We start from the raw sequence: 26,311 nt of genomic DNA on the forward strand, positions 1-26,311 counted from the left end.
AGCAAAACACAGCCCCCCAGGTTCCTTATTGCAGATTGGTGGTGGCGCTTGGGACTCTCAAACGAGCTCGACTCGGCTGAGGTGGCAACTTGGGTCTGGGAGGCATCCTGCGCAATGCGGAATTTCAGAAGGCAGTCGGCCACTAAGGGCCCCTGGGCCCTGAAAAACAGTGCTGCCCTGGACACAGGGAAGTGTAACTCACCTGCTCAGGTTCTTGATGGCAGATTTCTGGGGCCAGTTGAAACCTTCAAACCAGCCTGGCTCTGCGGTGGTGGCAGCTTGGGTCCAGCAGGCATCCAGTGCAATGTTAGATTTCAGCAGACAGCCGGCCACTCCTGTCCCCAGGCTCCTGAACACTAATGCTGACCCTTTCCACAGGTAAGCAAAACTCAGCCCCCCAGGTTCCTTGTTGCAGATTGGTGCAGGCGCTTGGGACTCTCAAACGAGCTCAACTCGGCTGAGGTGGCAGCTTGGGTCTCGGAGGCATCCTGCGCAATGTGAAATTTTAGCAGGCAGCCGGCCACTCCTGTCCCCAGGCTCCTGAAGACACATGCTGACCCTTTGCCCAGGTAACCAAAACACAGCCCCCCAGGTTCCTTATTGCAGATTGGTGGTGGCGCTTGGGACTCTCAAACGAGCTCGACTCGGCTGAGGTGGCAACTTGGGTCTGGGAGGCATCTTGCGCAATGCGGAATTTCAGAAGGCAGTCGGCCACTAAGGGCCCCTGGGCCCTGTACACAAATGCCGCCCTTGAGACAGGGAAGTGTAACTCACCAGCTCAGGTTCCTGATGGCCGATTGGTGAAGCCATTTCGGATCCTCAAACCAGCCTGACTTTGAGGTGGTGGCAGCTTGGGTCTGAGAGGCATCCTGGACTTCAGCATGCAGACGGCCGTCCACTCCAGACCACAGGCCCCTGATCATTAGGGCGTACCCTTTCCCCACGTAAGCAAAAGTCAGCAGCCCAAGTTCCTGGTGGCAGATTGCTCAAGGCGCTTGGAACTCTCAAATGAGCTTGAGTCAGGTGAGGTGGCAGCTTGGGTCTGGGAGGCATCCTGCGCAATGTTAAATTCCAGCAGAAAGCCGGCCCCTCCAGTCCCCAGGCTTCTGAACACTAATGCTGACACTTTCCACAGGTAAGCAAAACTCAGCCCCCCGGGTTCCTTGTTGCACATTGCTGGTGGCGCTTGGGACTCTCAAAGAAGCTCGACTCAGCTGAGGTGGCAGTTTGGGTCTCGGAGGCGTCCTGTGCAATGCAGAAATTCAGCACAAAGCAGGTCAGTATGGGCCCTGGACACCAATGCTGCCCATTACACAGCAAAGCGTAACTCAGCTTGTCAGATTCCTGATGGCAGATGCCTGGAGAGAGGTGCCGAGGCAAAAGCACCTGGAGTTGCCGCTTGTGCCAGCTGGGGTGTGGGAGGCACATTTCGCAATACAGAATTTGAGCAGGCAGCCAGCCGCTTCATGGCCTCCTTAGCACCACTGCCAGCCCTTCCCCAGTAGAAGAAAACTCAGCAGCCCAGATTCCTGATGGAAGATTGCTGGAGCCATTTGGGACCCTCAAACCAGCCGGACTTTGCGGTGGCGGCAGCTTAGGTTTGGGAGGCATCCTGTGCAAGGTGAAATTTCAGCAGACAGCTGGCCACACCTTTCCCCAGGCTCCTGAACACAACTGCTGACCCTTTCCCCAGGTAAGCAAAAGTCAGCAGCCCAAGTTCCTGGTGGCATATTGCTGGAGGTGCTTGGGACTCTCAAACAAGGTGAAGGCAGGGAACGCGGCAAAAAAACAGGGCCGACCCACGCCAAAAACTCCTCTGAAATAAATGCCGCAAAACAACCAGGAAGAAGAAAAAAAACCCTCCTGCCTCTAACCTCATAGGATAAAAAAGAAAACAAAAACCAAAACCGAGTAAGTTCTTTTAAGAAATATTTAAATATTTTTACGAATATTTTTCATAATAATACTCACCTTTTTATTTACAATGTATATTGATGTATACTGTCTATTTATACATTTTATTTATAAATAAATTTATATTCTATATTACATCTATCCCTAATACCTAAATGTATTGATTTATTTTTATACATATTTTTACGTTGTAAGTGTTACAAAAGTAAAAATGCTAACAAAAATATATACTTACTTTCTTTAAAAAAATTACTCTGCCTCTACCCATATAAAAGCCAAAAAGAACCCCTTAAATTTATGTGTATTTAATTTTTTTAAAAATTATGTTTATTATATTTATATCCAAATTTATATTCACAATGTATATTGGTGTGTATAATGTTTAACTTTTCATTTTTAATGTCCGATTACTTTATAAATTTATTTTCTATTTTACATCTGTTAGTATTCCTTATATTTATTTATATATTTTTATTAATATCTTCATATATTTATTATTTATTTGTGTTAGGATTTTTACTTCTGTAACACTTTGAATTTTGAAAAATATTGAAATTCAGTTTAAAAAAAGGGGTTCTTTTTGGCTTTAATTTGAGACAGGATTTTTTTTTAATAATCTTTTTTTCAGGCTCATATTCACTTGTACATTTAAAATGTATACTAATGTATACTCTTATTTGTATTCTCCATTACATCTCTTCCTGATATTTATATTTACTTAAATAATCAAGATATATATTTCTCAATATTGATATATTTGATATTTCTATGTATATTTATAACAGTAATATCCATATTCATATTATTTATAATAAAAACCCTGCCTCTAACCCAGTAAGAACCAAAAAAAACCCCAACCCTTTCTTTTAAAAGATATTTAAATCTATATCCTTATGTTTTCATATTTATATTCACATTTGTATTTACAATGTATACTAATGTATATTGCTTACTTATACATTTATCTTTATCAATGTCAATTTATAAATAAATTTATATTCTATATTACATCTACTCCAAGCACTTATTTATATATTTTATACATATTTTGATATATTGATTATATATTCCTGTGTCAAGATTTGTACTTCTGTAACACTTATGTTATTTAAAATAAAACCCCTGCCTCTACTGAAATGAAAGCCAAAAAATTCCCTTTCCTTTAAAATATATTTACATATTTTTATATTTTTATTCCCATTTATAATTTATATTGCCATATAATGTTATTTATATTCTATATTACAAATCTGCATTTTACTTACTTATATTTATATTTTAGTTAAGATTCTCTTTATATAATTATTATATATTTCAAATTGCTGAACTATGAATATAAAGATTCACATTTTTATAATACTTATATTATTTAAAATGAAACTCCTGCCTATAACCAAATAAAAACCAAGGACACCCCTTTATTTAAACATTAGTTAAAATTCTATTCACATCTACAAATTTAATTTATTATACTTATAGATGTGATAGATTAGAGAGAATACCTTTTAATAAAAAAATAATAGATCTATTATTTTTATAATATGTATTTCTTTTACTTATATTTATTCATATTAAATGTTTATAGATATATAAATATGTAATTTATATACCGATATCTGGATTTCTACTTTTATATTATTTCTATTTATATTATTTATAAAAAAAAAACAGCCTATAACCTAAAAAAACCCCAAAAAATCTCCAATTTATTTTAACATTTTTATATTTACATTCTATATATATATATCTTTGTTTATATATATAATAGATTATATAATATATGGTATATAATTGTAACATAGTATATATCAATTAGTTTTACGTATTTATCTATTTGATTGCTAGATTTCTTTACCACTGTAATGTTATATTTATTTTTAAATTTATATTTATTTCTATTTTCATCTATATATTAGACCATATAAATTCATTAACCTGTCACATCAGAGCCATAAAAATACTGTACCTTTGTCAGCAGCAGTACGCAGCACAAGCTCATCCCATCGCAGCACAGCAAAATAAAACCTATTTCTATTACTAACAGAACAAACATCCCACAACATTGAACCCCAATAAAAACTGAAATAAACCAAACTGTAAATAACTGATAGTGGGATTTGAAAGTAGCCCTAAACCTCCGCACATTCTCATCATAAACTGCCTCCTACACCAATATCTCAAACACCCAAATACACCTTGAAAATGACACAGCTGCTAATAAAAACGCCCAGTAAAAATTCAAGCAAAGCAACTCACTACACTCAAAACTGTACAACTGACCCTAAACATTACTAAAAAAAAACCTCTACCTTTATGCACAAATAATAACATATAATCTATAAAAGCTATTTGACAAAATTAAAAAAATATTAAAACCATGAAAATAAAAAATCTAAATTATTAAAATACTAAAAAATACCACGAACTAAATTAAAAAAATATTGCCTATAACACCCCACCATATAAATGCCCCTGTCCCAAAAAATATAAATAAAAAAAACTATCAAACCAGAAAGAAATCAGAACTTAGGAACACCAAAACCATAGCGTCCAAAAAGTCACACCACATCCCTTATCATACACCAACTACAAACAACATAAAACAATACAACGAGTTCTTAAAAACCACCTTAAAACCACTACATTGAAAAACATTTCAAAAATTAAAAACTGCATTTAACAAAAGCCCTCTAATAAATTCACACCCAAAACTCCAGCAGCCCAGCTGGCCCTACCAAAGCTCTAGGTTTATACATACAGTAAACAAAACCAAAATCGCAGTAATACCTATCAGAAGTCTATGAAAGAAACCTATTGAAATTACTCCTACCTCAAATACAAACCAACCCATCCAAAGTCAGCTTCACTCAAAAAACAATCTACACAGAGTTAATAACAGCAAGAAATAGAACAACACACCATATACGACCAATTAATATAATAGTTTAAAAAACAAAAAGAAAAAAAAGTGTTTTTTTTTCTTCACTAACTTCTTTTATTAGCTAGAACAAAGGCTTTTGCCAGGACTGTAACAACAACTCCTTCTTCTTCTGAAAGGTCCCTTCTCATTCCCAAATTCCTTACAACTTCGGAGTTTAAATCCAAGCAAAAAAGCAAAATTCGTGCACTTGTACGTTCGATGCTACTGTCAGATTCTCTGTTTCCCTCCACATCTTCTTACATTTTCAGTCTTCACGCTGTCCTGCCGTGATGAGTTGACAAAAGATTTTGGTAAATGTTAAGAGAGGATTTCCCTCCCTCCCCAGAACTGGGTTCCTCAGCGCATTTCACTCAATCCCAAACCGGCAATGATGCACGCTCACCTGAAACAGGGGAATAAATCTGTAAAGGTCACTAAATAAATAAAAGCGCATCCCCATTGTTCCAGCACTCAGCAGCCCATGCGGCCAAGGTCAGAGCTCTCTGCTCACCGAGGACACAGCAACCAGCACGGACCTTTCTCCCACTGTCCAGCACAGACCTGCAAAGGCAGAGAGGAGTTTACAGAGACCGGGACGCGGCGGGACGGGACGGGACGGGCGCCCGGCCCGACCTTCCAAAGCTGTCGGCAGCGAGGGCGGGGAGCGCCACGGCCCCGCTCCGCCGCCTGCCCGGGGCCGCCCCGCCGGGATTGTCCGGCCCGCGGTCGCTCCCAGAGCCTGGAGCGGGGCGGGCGCGGGCTCGGGGGCTGCCGCCCTGTTCCGATGCCGCTCGCCTGCCCCCGTCCGCTGCCCCGGAGCGCTACGACCGCACCTCCGCCGCCCGCCGAAACCGGTCCCGCCGGGCCCCCCCCGCCGCGGCCATTCTTCTCGGCCATCGCGTCCCTTTGCACTCCCGAATGTCCTTCCCCCGTCCCCGCCATTTACAGACCCTGGCCCGACCACCGCAAGCTCCCGCCCCTCGCCCTTCCCTCGCTCGGCAGCGGCGTCCTTGCCCCGCCCCCGGCACTCAGCGGCGAGGGGCAGGGCGCTGGCTCGGGGGATGCGATCCCGCTCTGTGGCCACAGGGGGGCAGATTTACAGGGGTGTGCGATTTCCCCGCCCATTTCGCCGCCATCCTGAGAAGGTCAAAGAAAGTCCGCGACATTCACGACGTGCCCTTCCCAAGCTGGCGAGTGAAAGAGGACCCTCGGAAGAGATAGGCGATTAGGCAGATGCCTGTCAGCAACCCGCCTAAATACGGACGCCCGCAGCGCTGCTGACCACATAGTCCGTGTCTTAGACACTAAAAATGCCACATGAAAAGCCGTCGGGGCCGCCCTGGCGTCGGTGTTCCATGCAGGCAGCCGATTAGACCGAGCCGGGTCCTCGACTTCCCAGCCCTTGTCGCCGCCATCTTGAGAAGGTCAAGAAAAACTCCGTGACATCCGCAACTCGCCACTCCCAACATGGCGGCCTCTCGGCTGCCTGGCGGCTGAGAGCTGCAGTACCGCGCTCTGCCCACAAAGCGGCAGCACTGCCGCCCGCCCCAGCCAGGGGCGCAGCGCGCCTCAGGGCTGCGGGCAGAGAAGGCGGCAAAAAATAACAGGGGCGACCCCCAACAAAAACTGCTCTGAAATAAATGCCAAAAACCTGCCTCTTACCCGACCAGAACCAAACAAGCCCCCTTGATTTAAAGCCATGTTTACATAATATAAATAAGAAAAATAGAAATATAAAATTTCACATGCATCTTTACAGTGGACATTGATGTAGCATGTAATTTATATAACATATTCTGTCTGTTCCTATTATTTATATTTACTTATATTTTCTGGTTTGATAAATATCTTTCTATATCGATTGTATATTTCTATGTTTGAAATTACATTTCTATCATGCTTTTATTGTTTAAAATAAAAATCCCATCCTAACTAAAGAAATAAAAAGCTCTATTCTTTTAAACTATATTGAACTGTTTTTATATTTATAGCTTGCATGACTAATATAATGCTTAAATATAAACATAAATGTGAATATAATAATATATAATATGTATCCTATTCACATAATATAAGAAAAAATAAGTTAAAAAAGAATTAATCTGTAAGTTGTAGCAGTAGATATGGTACATATTTTTAATTTTTATATTAACTTTTAGCTATTTATTGTCTATTTCTATACTTAGATTTCTAGCTTTATATTATTTGTATTCATAATTTTTATACTAAAACACTTGCTTTTGCCAAATAAAAAACAAAATCCCCCTTTATTTTAAACTACTTAAAAAAACATACAGTATATCAATATGGTGTAATATATAACAAACTATATAAATAAGATACGATACACATAAATAATCTATTTTATATCAATATCCTATAATACACTATAATAAGATATATGCAGTATTACGGATTGTGTTGATTTATGTTATTTTATATTTTATATAAAGAATTGTTAAATTATTTATCTGCATATATTTGAAACACATTTCTATATTTATACTTTGGTTGCGATTTTTTCTGGGTGTTTTCTGGGTCTTTTCTTGCCCTTGTTGGAATTTTCTTCTGGGTTTTTTTCTGGGTTTTTTCTTGCCCACCTTCAGGGTTTTTTCCTGTTTTTTTCTGGTTTTTTTTCTTGCCCATTTTCAGGTTTTTCTCTAGGTTTCTTCTTGCCCAGCATCGGGGTATTTTTCTGGGTTTTTTCTCACCCATCTTGGGGTTTTTTCCTGGGTTTTTTCTTGCCTATCTTCGTCTGTTTTTCTGGGTTTTAAGCCAACATAGGTACATACCATGTCAGAACATACAATGTAACCCAGCTGGGGATTTTTTATTCTAAATTTAACAATGAGTTGCAAAACCTGGAAAGCACAAGTCACACACACAAGCTTAAATCCAGTCAGCATGTGCTCACACATGCAGAGACGAGCAGACACAGACACAGTCACATGCTCTCACACACGCTCACACACTCTTTCCATTTACACGCTCACTGCATCCCTTACTCGAGACGCAGAAGAAAGTGCTGTAACACATCTTCTGGCTGCTGCTCCCTGACGTCAAATGGTAGATTCTGGGGAAATCAGCAGGCTCGGGGACCTGTGAGATGACAGGAAGGGTCAATGAGTGGCTATCTGACAGCCAGGACTTGTCCCCGCTCGGGACCGATAAATTTTGTACCCAAAATCCCATAGAACACAGATGACCAGTAAAATTTTGATAAATGTTCTACCTAACTGTGACTACGTGCCAGGGCAGGGCAGCTCCGATCATAAATGGCACAATGTAAGTACACACAATATATAAGCTGAGGAAAACAGTGCAAGTGTACACAGGGTGTAAGCATACACCATATAAGGCGACACACTTACATGCTGTGTAAGTACACACGTGTACAAGTCAAGATAGGTACATACAATACAAGCCAGGACTTGATATAACTCTCTGCAAGATGAATTCTTGAACCCTATACCCTTTGAGAAGATGGAACCTCCAGCACTACTGTAGTCATCTCAGGAGGTGCATCTGAAAAAAAAGTTAGGAAAGGAGGCAGACAGTTGAAGGATAACTTAAGAGCTCCAGAAATCATTTGTCCATCGACAAATCCCATCTAGAGCCCAAGTACACCCCACATTACAAATTCCAACTCCCCATGGTTTGTCCTACTGAAGCACGCCATGCAGCAGGGCAGAACAGCTCCGGCACAAACACCTGCAGACACCCGTGACACAGAACGTGACAAACAGGGGGACGTGAAACACGACACATCATGCTTGTGGTGGGGGCCTCGAGGGAAGAGGGCAAAAGGGACCCCAAAGACACACTAGGGAACACGGCACACCGGACAACACGACGCACACCGGAGCTGTTCTGCACTGCCCGCCTGAAAGCTGCCATCAAAAGTAGAGCCTCTCCCTTTAGCTGTCCTAAGAGGCCCTTGGACAAGATTGCCTTTCCCTCTGCTCATTTTTAAATCTGCCCCAAGAACTCCCAACCCACTATTCACTCATCTCCAGGCCATGGCCCCCGACTTATCTTTTGGATGATCGGTGACGTGGATCCACGTTGCACCTGAAATGAGTCTGCCTCCGAGGGCCTCATGAGTGCCGAGGAGCCTCTTGGTCAGCTACAATAAAGTAAACCGAAACCAAAGTGTGATCCAGAGTTACGCGGGCCAAATCCCTGCAAGTCAGCTACTTGCCCTTTCCTGAGTGTGCCTGGCTCCCTCAGGCTCCAGCTTCATCCTGATTCCAAGGCTGTGGCCTTCATTAGGGGTGGCACCTGGGTAAGAGAAAGGCAAAGTTAAATGGCATTGCTGTGAGTGCAGTGGATGACCTTGTGTGCTGTAACACACGGGAATGCCTCTGCTAGGCTTCTGAACAGCCTTGTGTGGGGGGGCCCTCAAATAAACAAATAAACACCCTTTCTCACCCTGCTGCCTGCAAACCTCCCTCCATCCACAATAACTCCTAACTGGACACGTGCTTACCCTCCCTCTCCCCATCACAATCCTCAACTCATCAGAAGCCTCAGTCTCAAACATCATCTTGGACACTGGGCAGATCCCTCTTAAGACATCATGAATCTGCTGAAAATTTGTTGTGCTTGACACAGCTTGGTATTTCAGGGAGTCTCACTCCTCAATTAAAAAAAAAAAAAAAAAAAAAAAAAAAAAAAAAAAAAAAAAAAAAAAAAAACAGAGCAAAACCAAAAATTACAAAGGCACCTTACCACCCCTAAACACAAAACCCAAAATCACAAACCTAAACATTCCCTGTGTTCTATGCTGTTTTCTTCACAGAATCTTCCAAGCCTCTGTGCTTTAGATGGCCAGCAACACCTGCTGAAAACAAGCTGAGACGAGATGAAAGAGCCTCTTCGCTGAAATGGGAGGAGAGCTCTTACCCCAACACATCCCAGACAGGGTATGAAGCCCCTCAGCCACGGCTGGGGTTAATAACCCCTGGTGGTGCCCGCCTCTCGTTCCCATGCCACCCAGGAAAAGGGAGGGAGCTAATCCCACCAAGCCCTCAGAGCAGCTGCAGCTGTTTAGCTCTGACTCAGATTCAAGGGGAGTAAAGGGCTTGTTAGAGAAGAAAGTTCTTCAGAAAAATAGCAGTACTTTCTTTTTTGCAACAACTACTTGGAGCAGAAGAACAGAAAACTGGCAAGATATAAAACTTTGTGGTAAGGTTACTTAGCTGGATAAATTGGGTAATTGAGTAATTTGCTGTTACCTTCTATAATTATTCTGTGTTTAACAAAAGCCATCTAATAAATTCACACCCAAAACTCCAGCAGCCCAGCTGGCCCTACCAAATCTCTATGTTTATGCATACAGTAAACAAAACCAAAATCCCAGTAATACCTATCAGAAGTCTATGAAAGAAACCTATTGAAATTAATCCTACCTCAAATACAAAACAACCCATCCAAAGTTAGCTTCACGCAAAAAACAATTTACACAGAGTTAATAACACCAAGAAATAAAACAACACACCATATACCACCAATGAATATAACAGTGAAGAAAAAAAAACCACTTTTTTTTTTTTTTTGTTTTTTAAACTAACTTCTTTTATTAGCTAGAACAAAAGATTTTGCCAGGACTGTAACAACAACAACTTCTTCTTCTGAAATGTCCCTTCTTCTTCCCAAATTCCTTAAAACTTCTGAATTTACATCCAAGCAAAAAGCAAAATTCGTGCACTTGTGCATTCCATGCTCCTGTCAGATTCTCTGTTTCCCTCCACATCTTCTTACACTTTCAGTCTTCACGCTGTGCTGCCGTGATGAGTTTGACGGAAGAATTGGTAAACGTTAAGAGAGGATTTCCCTGCCTCCCTCCCCAAAGCTGGTTTCCTTAGTGCATTTCACTCAATCCCAAACCGGCAATGATGCACGCTCACCTCAAGGCTCACAGCTGCTCGGCTAAACTCGGCTATTGTCGGCTGCATTCGGCTGTACTCGCCTCTTCAGCGCGGCTCTGCTCTCTGCGCTTCGGCCGAACTCGGAGCCGCTCTCTGCGCTCGGCGCGGCTCGACTCGCTTCGGCAGAACTCGGAGCCGCTCAGCGCACTCGGCGCGGCTCGGCTCGCCTCGCTTCGGCGGAACTCGGAGCCGCTCTGTACGTTCGGCGCGGCTCGGCTCGCCTCGCTTCGGCCGAACTCGGAGCCGCTCAGTGCGCTCGACGCGACTCCGCTCGGCTCCCTGAGAGCGGGCAAGCGGCGGCGCCTCACGTTAAACTCGCCCGGCTCGGGGCTCTCCTGCTGCCGCGTCCCGCGGGCGGCCCGGCCATCGCACGGACACGATCGGGAGCGCGGCGTGCCACAGGAGCTCATTAGGCTGTGACCGCGCTCGCGCTAATTAGCGCGCACGAGAGCAGCGGGCTCGGTTCGGCTGAGCTCGGCTCGGTTCAGGCAGCCTCGCAAGCCTGGCCTCGGTTCGCTCGAGGCCGTCAGGTTCGGCCGGTCTCGCCTTGGTTCGGCTGAGCTCGTTGCATTCGGCCGAAGGCGGCGTCGTTCGTTCGTGTTTTTATAAATATCTTTCTATATTGACTGTATATTTCTATATTTAGATTTATATTTCTATAATATTTCTTTTATTCAAAATAAAACCCCCATCTCTAGCCAAATAAATACAAAAAACCACCTTCTTTCAAACGATATTGAAATATTTTTATACTTAGTATAATTATACGCACATTTATAGTTAGTTTCTTTTGATGCAGTGTATTATTAATTACATATAATATACATAAAATTCTAGAAATGGATTTAAATTATTATTTATGTATCATATCTACTGCTACAACTAATTTTTTCTTGTTTTTAAACTTTTTATATATATATATATATCTGTATTTATTTATGATATATTCCTATACTTACATTTCTACCTTCATATTATTTGTATTTATAATTTTTATAATCAAAACCCTGCCTATTGACAAATAAAAAAAGCCTGCTTTATGTAACGATTTTAAAAAATATTTTCATATTTATAATTTTCATATTTATATTTATAATTTATTCTATATTACATGAGAACACATCTGCTCCTGCACCCCAGTGGGGCTCCCTCTCCTGGGGACCTTGGGGTGCCCCAACGGCATCAGAGCCCAGAGTCTTCACCCTCTTCTCCTCTATTTAGAAACTACACTACAACTCTTTTCTGGAAACAAAGATATTACCTAAATCCTCTCCCCATGTCCCAGACAGATAGATATTCAGTTATTAGTTGGCTGGGCAGCAGTTTCTTAAATAGAATGATAAACAAGACGTGAACATTTTAGCTACAAGCAAATAGGCAAATCTGAACAAGGTACTGATGGCCAGCCACAGAAGTTATTTTGAAGCAATTTTTTAAACAATAAAATACTGATACCACAAAAATAAAGCAAAAAGCTAACTACTGGCTAAAAAAAAATTAACTTTTGACAGCAACAACATTCCAACCACACAGGTTTTTTCCCGATGTCATACTTTATAACTACCTCTCTTGGGAATTCTCATCATGTATCCCAAAAGGAATAAATACCTTAGAGCGTCCTAAAGCAAAAAGTAGCACACATGAGCTCCTCACACTCCCGGGAGGCCGGCACAGCGTGCACTGAGTCAGCAATGAATTCTGCTCAGTGAAGGTCTGCAAACAAAGGTTCAACTGATGAATTTAACTGAATTTAAAGGGAGGTTTTCTAAGCACTGAAGCACAACAAAGAACAAGCAACAACAATTCTTAAAAAAATCTGCAAGTTTTATTTAGCATATATGTGACTGATTTCCACGCTGTGGCTTCTCACTTTGATTTGTCTGTAGGTTCAGGAAGATGACAATGCACACTCTGCCCTCCCTGAGCCCCCCACAGCAGCTGAGCGCTGCTCTGTGTGCTCAGATCATCAGGAACTGGATTACACGTGCCCGGATGGACTGGAACTGCTCTGCTGCAGATTCAGGAGACGATGGCACAGAGGGGCTGGCCGAGGCGTCGTCCCAATTCCATTTCTGTGTGACGAGAAGCAGTTCGTTCCCAACAGCTGCAACAATCCCCAGCTCCCTTCCACGGTGAGTACCGATGGCACACAAATGGCAGCCCGAGGAAATCGTGTTCTGGGCTCTAAGTGGTTGGGACAGGGTCTGATTTGTTGTTTTGTACTTGTATGAAGATTAGTACAACAGGGCTCTGATGGATGACATGGCAACACAGAATTAAAAACTCCTCGATAGGATTACATCGACTTCTAGGAAAAGACAAAAGCTTAGGACCCTTCTGAAATCTACTTTTAATCCAAAGCACGGGGATTGTCAGCATGCTGCACCTTCCAGCTTTTCAAAGCAGCTTCCCTCTGAAGACCAGGAAACATTGATTTCTACAGAAACAACGGGCAACCCCCAGGCTAATCTCAGCACTACTGTTTAATAGGGGACCTGCCAGCGTGCCAGTCCAGCTTCAAGTGTGCTTTACTTCAGTCTAACGTCCCCACAAAATTCTTCTCACATCTTCCAACCCTGAAATCTTATCTTCCCCTAAAGCTTCTCTTCATTAGCAATTTCCAAGTAACATGGTATTTTTACAACATTCAAAAATGTCATGCTGGACTGTGCTAGAGAGTAATCTGCAAATATAAGCTTAGCAAAGTTTGAATTGACTTGTCCAGAGAAAAAAACTACAAGTGAACACCTACACCTGCCTACAAAGAGCTAACAAGCCCCTGGCAGCTGCCAGCATCAAAGCGCAGCGGATGTCTCTAATACAGGGTAAGGATAACAATATCACCTTCTGTTCTCTCCAGCTTCTTTTCCCTGCAGTCGTATTTTGCTTCTTATGATTTTTTTAGTCCCCGTATCTTCTTGGACAGCACCGAGCCCGACGACAAGGACACGAGAGTCTTTCCCTGCCGGGCGGAGAGAACCAGGAAAACAGTTAAAATAAGAACAGGGCAGTTTGAAATTCATACTTGCAACGAGAAGCAGCGCCTAACCAACAGAACAAAAGTAAACAAAGCATGACACCTCCCTGGGGACAGAAGACTCACAAACTCTCCAGGATTTACAATTCTAGCCACCAACCCCTTCAGGACAGCAGCCAAGTGTCCCCTGGGGTGGTGCTGCACCAAAGAACCATCTGAGAGGTTCCAAAGAGTGAAATGCACAGTATTTTGCAAAGACAAAAAATCTTGCAAAATAACAAAAATACAATAGATGTAAACTACAGGGCAAGAGTACAAGTGTTACCTTTGGCAGCTGGAACCATCCAGGTGAGCACCTGATAACTGGATCCTCACCAGAGTTTGAACCCTTCAGGACACAGAAGGGTTTTCCCCAGGAATTTCACAGACTGAGTTTTGACAGAAGCACGCTCGCCGGATCCTCAGAAACGTCGCCCATTCTCCAGGCGTCTGGAGAGAACTGCAAATGGCTCTCATGTAGTTGGAGCTGGTTCTGTAAGGTCTCAGGGTGAATTTCACCAGATGCAACCAAATTGGGCAACTCCCAGTGGGACAGAAGGAACCCAAAGCTTGGGTAAGCAGAGCTGCAGCAAATACTGAGGAAACAAACATAACAGCGTAAAAGATAATAAACCATCCTTTTTTTTCCCTTGCTTTTGTTTTTTTTTTTTCTTATTCAGATCAGCATAGCAATTAAAGAGAAGGTGAAAAACTCACCATTACTGAACATTTCATCACCTGTAAGCTGAGCATCCTTAGCATAGGGGACTCCAAAGTTAAAATTCACTGATTCCTGGGAAATGAAACCAAATATCGTATGGTAAATAATCAAACAGCAGACATAAAAATTTGTTTCCTCTAAGGACTTTCAGGTACGTATGTATCTTTGCATTACACATTAGAACATACACTTTATACCATCACCTAATACATAATAATTTACCTTTAAATTTTGATAGTATAGCATGAATTTTTAACTTAAACTGGTGATCTATTATTATTCAGTTGGTGCCTAAAGTTATTTCTGCTGTCACGTTCAAAAAAACATGAATTTTTTTTACTGGAATGAGCAATTGATTTCAAAGTCATCACAAGCCCACCAAAACACAAAGCTGGGTTCACTGGACGGGTCTGTGAGCTAGAAGTAGTTAGGCTTGTACTTCCCTCTTGTTCTTCCAGAACCAATAAATGCTGTCAACAAAACCAGGATCTTTAGCCCACTGCTGTGAAAGATTCTACAAGGATGATGGTTTGATTTGTGTTTAGAAGTTTTGATTTGAAATGGCCAGTCCAATGGATAAAGACAGTTTAAGTAGTATTACATTACTATTGTTATTATTTCTATTATGATTTTTACTAGTACTACTACTATTATTATCACCTGCTACTGGAAGAAACAAACCAGTAGTACCTATACTTAATTACTTTTATTTCCAGAAAATAATAAAGAAAAAGAACCAAACCAAAAAAGTCACTTCCTACCTTTTATATCAAGGGATGAAAAATTTCTCTTGGGCTCTTCTCCAATTGATCAAGACTCATAGCACTGAAAGGCAAACAAAACAGTGCTTTATAGAAGGCCAGGTGCACGTTTCAAGGCTGAACCACCAACTGATTGCAGTGACAGCACTTACAACATGAATCGTTCCCAGAGCCTCTGTTCAATGGAATGTTCTGTGGAACTGCCATTTCTTTCCCAAAACACTAACTTCCAACACTTCCTAAACTTATCTTGTATTTTAAAACCACAGAAGTTAGTGAGACTCTGTGCGGAGGTCAGCTTTAAATTTATTTCCTTCTAAAGCACAGAGCTCTGTTCCATCACCCTTCCCTTCGGCTCTACACTGGATCATGGTGAGCATTTGAGGAGTGCTCAAGAACCAATTCGATTTCTCTCTTTTTCTAGTTCTCTCTACTCTTAAATAATGCAAGACAAGTCAAATGAAAAATGACAAGTTCAGCATCAAAGCCACACTTTTTCCCTTTGTCTGCTCAAGAACAGGCTCTAAATCCACTTCTTGCTGCCTTCAACGATTCAGACTTGCAAAACCATTTTGACATGTTTTACAGCTTTATCATAACCCACAGAACGCAAGCTCTGTATTACAGGAAAAGGTAATTCACAGGCCAATATCTAAAGAGACCACTTACTTGTAAATACATACCTTGATAGAGATCGCACTGAGAACGTTTCTGTGGGACTCTAAGGGAGACATATTTTCTGAGTATCCTGTAAACAAGAAAAGCTACGATATATTACAAGACATCCCCACTTTTTCTACATATTCAAATAGGATTTTTAATAAAAACAATTCAGTTAAAAAAGAAGGAAGAAAATCAAGGTAATTTTACTCAGCTATATTTACTCCTGATTTAGAGGGAAAAAAAAGTCACGGGTGCTGCAAAGAAAAAAAAAGTGAACCATAAACGCTTACAGTAGAATTTTAAAACAAGTGCTTGCATAAAAGAATCTTACGGAACGTGAAGTAGAACAAAAAGTGAAACCACTATCAGACCTGCCTATTTTCTCACCATTGTACAAGAAAATCCTAAAAGCATTATAAAGTCGCTGCCTAAAACCGGTCATGGGATGTAACCAAGAACAATTGAGGCATTTGCTAATCTAGACAGAAACCTTTTCTGGATGCAAGTGTCAGATCACAAGTTTTGTCTTTCAGAAGCTCGACAATGCTGGAAAGCATTTTCCCTGGGGCTCGGGAGGGCAGGGGCGGAAGGGGGGGTGACTTTGCAGCTCGCACCTGTGCCATCCGAAGCATACAGCCCGCCCGCTCCCTGCGCTGGGCATTCTCCCGGCCATCTCTGGCTTTACCGCTCAGCGCCGCTCCATCCGCTGTCACGGCACAAAGAGCCACGAGCACTAACGCAGGCAGCAACCCCGTCATGCCGGCGATACCGCAGCGCTCCCTGCTCGCAGCGCCCAACACGCGGCGGAGCCGCCTCCGCCCGCAGCACCGGCAGCAGCCCGAGGGAGACGGCTGCAGCTCGGGGGCTCCTCCGGCGCCTCCGCCAGCCCGAGGGCGGCCGCCCCACCGGGACCGCGGCAGCGCCCGGCGCCGCTCGCCCGGGGCGGCTCCTGCAGCTCCCGGCCCGCGGCAGCAAAGCACCGCCTCGCCCTCCGCCATCGGCGGGCGGCAGCGCCCCCGCCCCCGGCACCGCTGAGTGCGGCCGAGGAACCGGGCGGACGCTCCTTCCGCGCTGCTCAGCTCCGGGCGGGCGGCCAGACGGAGGCTGCGCCCCTCCAGCGTCGCTGTCCCGCGCGGGAGAGGCGCCGGCAGCTGCGCGCGCACAGCCCCGCGCGGCCGCCTGGCACGCCAGCCACTCATGTGCCGCGTCAGCCGTTGCGTCACACGCCGCGCCAGCAGCATGGCCTGCCGGGAGTTGTAGTCTCGGGCTGACAGCCACCGCTCCGTCCCCCGCCACCGGGAGCTGCAGTCCCTCCTGGGCATCAAACAGGTCCTTCGCCCCAGGGCTGGGAAGGACCTGAGGCAGCACCGCTCCTCTCCAATGCCCTCTCTTTTTCCCTCCAACTCTTTTTACTTTTTTCACTCTGTTTTTCACCACTTCCCTTCCCCTTCCGTTCCCCTTTCCTTTCCTTCCCCTTTCCTTTCCTTTCCTTTCCTTTCCTTTCCTTTCCTTTCCTTTCCTTTCCTTTCCTTTCCTTTCCTTTCCTTTCCTTTCCTTTCCTTTCCTTTCCTTTCCTTTCCTTTCCTTTCCCTTCCCTTTCCCTTCCCTTTCCCTTCCCTTTCCCTTCCCTTTCCCTTCCCTTTCCCTTCCCCTTTCTTGTATTTCTAATCTTGGTTTACCTTTCCACCTTTAGAATAAAAAAGCAGCAGTAGAAACTTTCAGGCTACCCGAGAGTAAAAAAAAAAAAAATCCAAAACGAAAATGATTTAAAGAAAACTATTTATTCCCTGGGAGCCTGAAATTTTCTACTGCTGCACGTGACATAGAGCTTTTATTCCTTCTTACAGATAGTTGATATTTTATATATATTTATCGTTTATATTGATGCATTATATTAATAACTATATATAATATGCACCTTATTCAAAAAATATACGGGAAATATTTTTTAAATTATTTACCATATCTACTGCTACAACTTATTTTTCCTTATATTTCTAATTTTTATATAAATCTTTAATGTGTTTATGATATATTTCTATACTTATATTTCTACCTTTATATTATTTGTATTTGTAATTTTTACACGAAAACCCCTGCTTTGGCAAAGAAAAAACAAAACCATCCATTATTTTAAACTACCTAAATATTTCTTTATATTAATATTTATCATAATATACAACAAATGATAGATATAGATAGATAGATATATCACATCCGTATTTATATCTATTTTATATCCATTTCCGATAATATTTTTCATAAAATAAAATATATTTTCATAAAATATAATATGCAGTATTACTTGTATTATATATTGTATCAATTTATGTTATTTTACATTTACAATTTAATATTAATTTTTTATATATCTGCATATAGTTGCAATACATTTATATATTTGTATTTTTGTTTGGGTTGTATTTACATTTATATTCTCTATTCATATATCTATAAACATACACAATACTCTATTAAAATTAGAATAACTTATTGTAACATATAATGACTTATGTTACATGTTAAATTTTAAAAATTGACCGAATATATAAAAATAAAATTGGCTCATTCCCATTGCTACACATCTATTTCTTTTGTTTCAATATAGTTAGAGTCATAATTGCATATTTAAAATCCAATTCCTAAATGAAACGACAAAACAAACAGCGTCAAATTCCCACCAATGTCTTCCAAAAACATCAAGATACCTCCAACAGCCAAACAAGTGTCAGCAAAAAAACAAAGAACACTCTTTTCAATAACAATTCTCATCACGACAGAAAAATGGAACCAAAATAAAAGAAAATCCTATAGAAACACACACAGCAAATTACAAAAAGTACTAAAAAAAAGTCAAACCAATCTACTAAACTCAAGCCAGTGCCACTCACCCTGAATGACGTTACTAAAAAAAAAAACCCAACAAAATTCTACCTCTACACTAACTCAAGGAATAAACAATCCTCTGTAAAAATAACTTTAAAACCTGAACTAATTAACAAAATGGAAAAACAACCACTAAAAACTAAGAAATTAACTACCCAAATAAATAAATACTTTAAAAACCCACCATATAAATACCCATGTTCCCAAAGAAAACCCTGATAAACAATACTCAAATACATTAAAAGACAACAACAACAACAACAAGAAAATAAAGAAACCAACAACAGGAATAATACCAAAAACCAGATAAACTTAAATCTGCAACCAAAAAATTATTCCCAACTGAATAAACCCATAGTGCCTCAAGCTATCAAAATAAAAATACCACCTAGAAACAAACACAAAGACTAAAGACAAACGTAACCATAAACAATGTCCCCCAAATTACCCGTAACCATAAAACATACACTACAATCAAATAAACCAAACAAATAAAAGCCCTGGAAGACGATAAACACACATGCAATTATAAAGATTAAAAACCCGCTGCTATGAACGACAGGACGCTACCTCAAGCCCCCCAAAACAAACACTACACACTCACGCTAATAAAAGCCACCGCAACAGAATTAAAATGCGAACCGCTGCTTCACGCTACGACCCGTAAAAACCACTGCGCTCCCTTCTAAACATAATACCCGGGAAAAAAAAAAAAAAAATCCGACTACAAAACCCAATCCAAAACAAACCATTATCATCCCTACCGGCACCGAGAACCGTGCCCCTCAGGAAGAACACCGTATCCCTTAGCGGACACCCGCTGCAAACCAAACCCAGCGATGCCACCCAGCCTCCAAAGCGCCTCCGAGCCACGGCACCGCCGAACCTGGTGCGGCCGAACCCCGCGCTCGCTGCCGGCCCCGGACGGAGCGCGGCTCCCGGCAGGAAAGCGGCTCCTGCGGCGGCTGCTCCGGCACGCGGGGCCGGCGCCGCCCCGGGGAGCCCCGCCCGCTGCCCCTGCCCGGCGGGGCCGGCACCGGGCCCGGGGCTACCGGCGGCGCCCGAGCCCCGCGCCCGGAGCGGACGGAGCGGCCGGCACCGCCCGGGCCGGCGCAGCAGCGCCCGCGCCGCCTCTGCCGCCCTTGGCCGGCCCGGCCCGGCTCCCCTCGGCTCCGCGCGGCTCGCACCGGCGCGGCTCCGCCACTGCCGCCCTTGGCCGGCCCGGCCGCGCCGAATCCCCCGTGCGCCCCGGCAGCTGCCCGGGCCGTGCCAGCAGCGCTCCCGAGCCGGAACGTTCCGGGCCGGGCCGCGGGCACGAGAAGCGCCCTCCAATGCAGCGGCACAGCCCCATTGCAGCCCTGCAAACGCTGCCGGAGCTGCGGCTTCCCGCAAGCCAACCCCGAAACCGCAGACGGGGCGCACCTCACTTCAACAAGGGCAAAGAAATGCGTTCTCCCCTAAAATTTCACCCCCTAGGAGAGCAGAAAAGAAGGGGCGCTCCCCAAATGAAAGCCTTCGACTGATGGGAAAGGGCGATTTCAACCTCCATTCAAACCCTTCAAAAGGAGGGACACAAGGGCTGCCCCCTCCATTTAAACCCGAGGGTGATGAAAATGGGGTGGGCTGCCTTCAAATCAAACCCATAATGCCACAAGAATACTTTTCCCATTCCCCTTAGAATAGAACGCAAGGATTCCCTGTCACCCCCGGGATACCCCTAACAGCCTGGAAAAGGCAGCTTTTCCTGCAATCAACACCCTTAAATCCACAAGTCAAGAGGGATCCCCTCAGGTCAAACGCAGACAATAAAAGAAGAGGAGCTGCTTCCTTCTCCTTAATTCCTTTTGTCTTCATAAGCTCCATTTTTGTTCCTGGGGAACCGGGGAGGGACTAGCAAGATGAAATTGCAAAGGGGAAGGAGAAAATTCCCCGCTCCAAACCCACACGGGCTCACCTGTTCGGCTGCTGCTCCCCGGCACAAAGATTTGTCCCTCGGCACCTCCTTTAAGCGATGCTCCACGTACCCAAGCGCGGATCCAGGTGTCCCCCCGACCCTGTGGGAAGCTCTCGCAGTCCTTCCATGAGACAGCGCCGGGAGCGGCCCATAAACCCCTCCACTCAGCAGTTCCATGCAAAAGGGAGCTGAGGCAAAGCCTCCCCCTAAAACAGCCTCGTCCTGGCCCCTCATCATCCTCACACTCACACCTGGTGCTGATCTGAGCCCCCATCATCCTCACACTCACACCTGGGCTGCTCCGAGCCCCCATCATCCTAACAGCTCACACCTGGGCTGCTCCGAGCCCCCATCATCCTCACACACACCTGGTGCTGATCTGAGGCCCCATCATATATTTTTCATATTTATAGTCGCATGTATATTTAGAATTTATATTACTGTATAATAAAAATTATATTATATATTGCATCTCTTCATGTTAGTTACATAGATTTCTATTTCTATTCATAGTTTGGTATTATATTTTTGTATCTCTATATATTTATTATATATTTCTGTGTGTCAATTTACATTTCTATAGTACTTATATTATTTAAAATAAAACCCTGCCTCTAATGAAATAAAAAGCAAAGACACCCCTTTATTTAAAACACATTTAAAAGTTTAAAAATAATTTTGTTTGTCATAATTCTATTCACATCTATATTTGTAATTTTCATTTGTTATATTTATAGATATTATATATATTGGAGAGAATACCTTTTTATATAATAATAGATATTTTCTTTTGACACAATAGATTTCTTTTACTTATATTTATATGTATTAAATATTTATTGATATCGACATATATATATGGTATATTTGGATTTCTAGTTTTATATTTTTTATGAAATCTCCAGCCCATACCCCAACAAAAGCCAAACAATCCCCAATTTATTTAAACTATATTTAAACATAAATCCTGTCACGGCTGCATTGCACAGCAGTGCCCCAAACTAATCTGACACTTGCTCATCTCCTGGACCTGAAACTGAACCCGCTCACCTTGATCGCACCTGGCAGAACCATTTTCGTACCTTTTTCTGGCATATCTTGTTTTTGGTTTTTTTTGTCTTGAGTTTTTGTGGCCTTTATTGCCACTCTTTCTTGCCTTGTTTCTTGGGGCTTTTACTCCCTTTTTCCTTGATTTTTTTCTGGCATTTCTTGGGGTTTTTTCTTCATTTCTTCTTGCCCATCTTGTTGGGGTTTTTTTTGGTTTTTCCTTGCCCCCCTTTGGGTTTTTTTTTTCAGGTGTTTTTTGTTTTTTGTTGTTTTTTTTTTTTTCCCTGGGTTTTTCTTGGCCTTTTTTTTTTTCTTTTCTGGATTTTTTCTTCCCCATCTTGGTTTTTTGTTCTGATTTTATTTCTTGCCCACTTTGGGGTTTTTCTCTGGTCTGTTTTCAGGGATTTTTCTTGCCCATCTTGGGTTCTTTTGTGGGTTTTTTTTTTTTTTTCTCTGCCTTTCTTACGGTTTTTTCTGTTTCTTTTTATTTTTTTTTTCCTGGGATTTTTCTCCCCCATCTTGGGGGTTTATTCTGGACTTTTTCATGCCCATCTTGGGGTTTTCTTCTGCGTTTTTTTCTTGCCCATCTTGTTCTTGTTTTTGGTTTTTTTTTGTTTTTTTTTTTTTTGTTTTCTTTATTTTGTTTTTTTCCTGTTTTTTTTTTTTTCTGTGGTATTTCTGGGATTTTTCTTGCCCATCTTGGATTTTTCGGGGAGGGGAGGTTTCTCACCCATCTCGAGTTTTTTTTTTATGTGGGTTTGTTTTTTGTTGTTTTTTTTTTTTTTTTCTTTTTCGTTTTCTTTTTTGTTTTGTTTTTTTTTCCCCTAGGTTTCTCCTTGCCCTCCTCGTTTTTGGGTTTTTTGTCTGTCTTCCTTCCTCCCTTCCTGTCCTTCCTTCTTTCTTCCTTTCATTTCATTTCCTTTCCTTATTTTCTTTTATTCTTTTTCTTTCTTTCTTTCCCTGCATTTCTAATCTTGGTTTTCCTTTCTAGCTTTAGAATAAAAGAGCAGCAGTAGTAACTTTCAAGCTACCTGGGATTAAAAAAACTCCAAAACGAAAATGATTTAAAGAAAACGAGTTATTCCCTGGGAGCCTGAAATTTTCTACTGCTGACCCTGATATAGAGCTTTTATTCCTTCTTATAGATAGTTGATATTTTATACTTTATACAGCGCCCCCTGCCGTGTGCATGGGCGCACTGCAGGCACAGCGCTCCCTGCCGTCTGCACAGGCGCACTGCAGGCACAGCGCTGCGGCGTCGCCTTTTACGACAGTCGCGCTTTACGGCAGTCTTTACGGCAGTCGCGCTTTACGGCACCTTTTGCGACAGTCGCGCTTTACGGCACCTTTTGCGACAGTCGCGCTTCACAGCAGTCTTTGCAACAGCTTTGCTTTACGGCACCCTTTACGACAGTCGCGCTTTACGGCAGTCTTTACGACAGTCGCGCTTTACGGCACCTTTTACGACAGTCGCGCTTTACGGCACTCTTTACGACAGTCGCGCTTTACGGCACCTTTTACGACAGTCGCGCTTTACGGCACCTTTTACGACAGTCGCGCTTTACGGCACCTTTTACGACAGTTTTTTCTTGCCCATCTTGGCGTTTTTTCTGTTTTTTTTTTCTTGCCAGTCTTGGGGGGTTATTTCCAGATTGCTTCTTGCCCATCTTGGGGGATTTTTTCTGAGTTTTTTCCTGGATTGCTCTTGCCCATCCTTGGGTTTTTTTCCAGTTTTTTTTTCTGTTTTTTTTTTTTTTTTTTTTCTTGGTTTTTTAAGGTTTTTCTCTGGGCTATCTTGTTTTTTTTTCCTGGGAGTTTTCTCGCCCATCTTGGGGTTTTTTCCTTGGTTTTCTGTGGGTGTTTTCTGGGTTTTTTCTTGCCCATCTTGGGGTTTTTTTTCTTGTTTTTTTCCCTGTTTTTTTTTTTCCTGGTTTTCCCGGGGTTTTTTCTGGTCCATTCAGCATTTTTTTCCTGGGATTCTTCTTGCCGATCTTGGTGTTTTTTCTGGTTTTTCCTTGCCCCCTTGAGTTTTTTTTTTCAGTTTTTTTGTTTTTTTTTTTCCTGGGTTTTTCTTTTCTGGATTTTTTCTTCCCCATCTTGGTTTTTTGTTGTGATTTTTTTTCTTACCCATCTTGGGATTTTTCTCTGGTCTGTTTTCAGGGATTTTTCTTGCCCCTCTTGGTTTTTTTCTGTGTTTTTTTTTTTCCTCTGCCTTTCTTACATATTTTTCTGGTTTTTTTTGTTTTTTTTTTTTTCTGGGCTTTTTCATGCCCATCTTGAGGTTTTCTTCTGTGTTTTTTTCTTGCCCTTGATGTTGTTTTATGGGTATTTTTGGTTTTGTCTTTATTTTGTTTTTTTCCTGTTTTTTTTTCTGTGGTATTTCTGGGATTTTTCTTGCCCATCTTGGATTTTTCGGGGGGGGGGGGGGGGGGGGTTTCCTCACCCATCCCGAGGTTTTTTTCTGTGGGTTTTTTTTTTGGTTTTTTTTTCTTTTGTTTTTCTTTTTCCTAGGTTTCTCCTTGCCCTTCTAGTTTTTGGGTTTTTTTGTCTGTCTGTCTTTCTTTCTTTCTTTCTTTCTCTCTCTCTTTCTCTCTCTGCATTTCTAATCTTGGTTTTCCTTTCTAGCTTTAGAATAAAAAAGCAGCAGTAGTAACTTTCAGGCTACCTGGGAGTAAAAAAAACTCTTAAACGAAAATGATTTAAAGAAAACTATTCATTCCCTGGGAGCCTGAAATTTTCTACTGCTGCACTTGACAGAGAGCTTTTATCCCTTCTTATCGATAGTTGATATTTTATACTTTATACAGCGCCCCCTGCCGTCTGCACCGGCGCACTGCAGGCACAGCACTTCGCCGTCATTCAGTTCTGTTTAAACTCGGCTGAATGCGGCTTGGTTCGGCTCTTGGTCTAAACTCGTTTCAGTTCAGCTCTTCGGCTAAATTCGGTCGTATTCGGCACGTTGTCTAAATGCGGCTCAAGTCGGCTACAGTCTGCTATCGGTTCCAGTCGTCTATCATCGGCTCTTCGTGTAAACTCGGCTATTTTCGGCTGCACTGGGCTCTTCGGTTCAAGTTGGCTGTTTCCGGCCACGCTCGGCTCTTCGGTTCAAGTTGGCTGTTTCCGGCCACGCTCGGCTCTTCGGTTCAAGTTGGCTGTTTCCGGCCACGCTCGGCTCTTCGGTTCAAGTTGGCTGTTTCCGGCCACGCTCGGCTCTTCGGTTCAAGTAGGCTGTTTCTGGCCACACTCGGCTCTTCGGAACAATTCAGCCCGGCTCGGCTGCCTCAGGGCAGGAAAGTGGACGCGAGAGGACCCCAGCACAGCGAGGCATTTACCCAGATGCCTGTAACAAACCCGCCAAAATACGCTTGCCCGCGGCGCCCCTGAGCCCACAGCATGTCTTGAGTACACATGAAACGCCACAAAAAAATCCGTCGGGGCCGCAATGACGTCGGTATTCCGTGCAGGCAGTCCAGCTACACCCACCCAGTCCTCCACTTCCCCGCCCTTTTCACCACCATCTTGAGAAGGTCAACCAAAACTCCGTGACATCAGCCACGCGCCACTCCCAAGCTGGCGGCCTCTCGGTGCACGGCTGCAGTACCGCGCTCTGCCCACAAGGCGGCAGCACTGCCGCCCGCCCCAGCCGGGGGCGCAGCGCGCCTCGGGGCTGCAGAAGCGAAGGCGGCAATAAAGAACAGGGGCGACCCCTGCCGAAAACTGCTCTGAAATAAATGCCCCAAAACAACCGGGAAGAGGGAAAAAAAACCATCTGCCTCTAATCTAATAGGATAAAAGACAAAACAAAAACACTACACAAGAAAAAAAAAAAAAAAAAAACCACAAAAAGACATCAATTTATTTTAAAAATATTTAAGTTTTTTTTTAAATATTTTTTCATATTAACATTCACATTTCTATTTACAATGTATATTGATGTACACTGTCCATTTATACATTTCTTTTTATAAATACATTTCTATTCCATATTGCATATATCCCTAAAACTTAAACGTATTTTTGTATTTTTATACATATTTTTACATAGTAAGTATATATTTCTGTTACGATTTTTACTTCTGTAACACTTGGATTATTTAAAATAAAACCTTTACCTCCATCCAAATTAAAGCCAAAAAGAACCCCTTTTTTCTAAAGTGTATTTAAATATTTTTTAAAATTCTATTTTTCAGGTCCATATTCACATGTACATTTAAAATGTATACTTATGTATACTGTTATTTGTATTCTTCATTACATCTCTTCCTGTTATTTGTGTTTCTTTGTATTTTGTGTTTATATATATTTATATCTTGTTTGTATATCTCAATATTTAGAAATATATGACAATAATATCTACACTCATATTATTTAAAATAAAAACCCTGCCTCTAACACAATACGACTAAAAAAGACCCCAACCCTTTATTTTAAACAAAATTTAAATAGGTTTTATCCTAATGTTCAATTTTTATATTCATATTTGTATTTATAATGTATAT

At 42.4% G+C, this 26,311-nt stretch overlaps 2 long non-coding RNA genes across 5 annotated transcripts; both read right to left on the reverse strand.

The window, feature by feature from the left end:
• Positions 1-4,891: 4,891 nt before the first annotated feature.
• LOC134433834 (uncharacterized) lies at positions 4,892-5,872 on the reverse strand. Of its 2 annotated transcripts, none has more exons than XR_010031747.1 (3): positions 5,785-5,872; positions 5,238-5,395; positions 4,892-5,116 (listed from the first exon to the last, which is right to left on the reverse strand). It is a non-coding gene; the product is annotated as an uncharacterized LOC134433834 (long non-coding RNA). The 2 variants fall into 2 exon arrangements; XR_010031748.1 differs by lacking the exon at positions 5,785-5,872 and adding an exon at positions 5,668-5,753.
• A 6,695-nt stretch (positions 5,873-12,567) lies between these two features.
• On the reverse strand, positions 12,568-16,819 carry LOC134433833 (uncharacterized). Of its 3 annotated transcripts, none has more exons than XR_010031746.1 (7): positions 16,540-16,819; positions 15,946-16,010; positions 15,263-15,326; positions 14,498-14,573; positions 14,117-14,376; positions 13,609-13,726; positions 12,568-13,014 (listed from the first exon to the last, which is right to left on the reverse strand). It is a non-coding gene; the product is annotated as an uncharacterized LOC134433833 (long non-coding RNA). The 3 variants fall into 3 exon arrangements; XR_010031745.1 differs by having other exon boundaries at positions 12,568-12,948; positions 14,067-14,376; XR_010031744.1 differs by having other exon boundaries at positions 14,067-14,376.
• Positions 16,820-26,311: the final 9,492 nt, after the last annotated feature.

The sequence above is a fragment of the Melospiza melodia genome, unplaced genomic scaffold (genome assembly GCF_035770615.1).
Source record: "Melospiza melodia melodia isolate bMelMel2 unplaced genomic scaffold, bMelMel2.pri scaffold_273, whole genome shotgun sequence".
NCBI lineage: Eukaryota > Metazoa > Chordata > Aves > Passeriformes > Passerellidae > Melospiza > Melospiza melodia.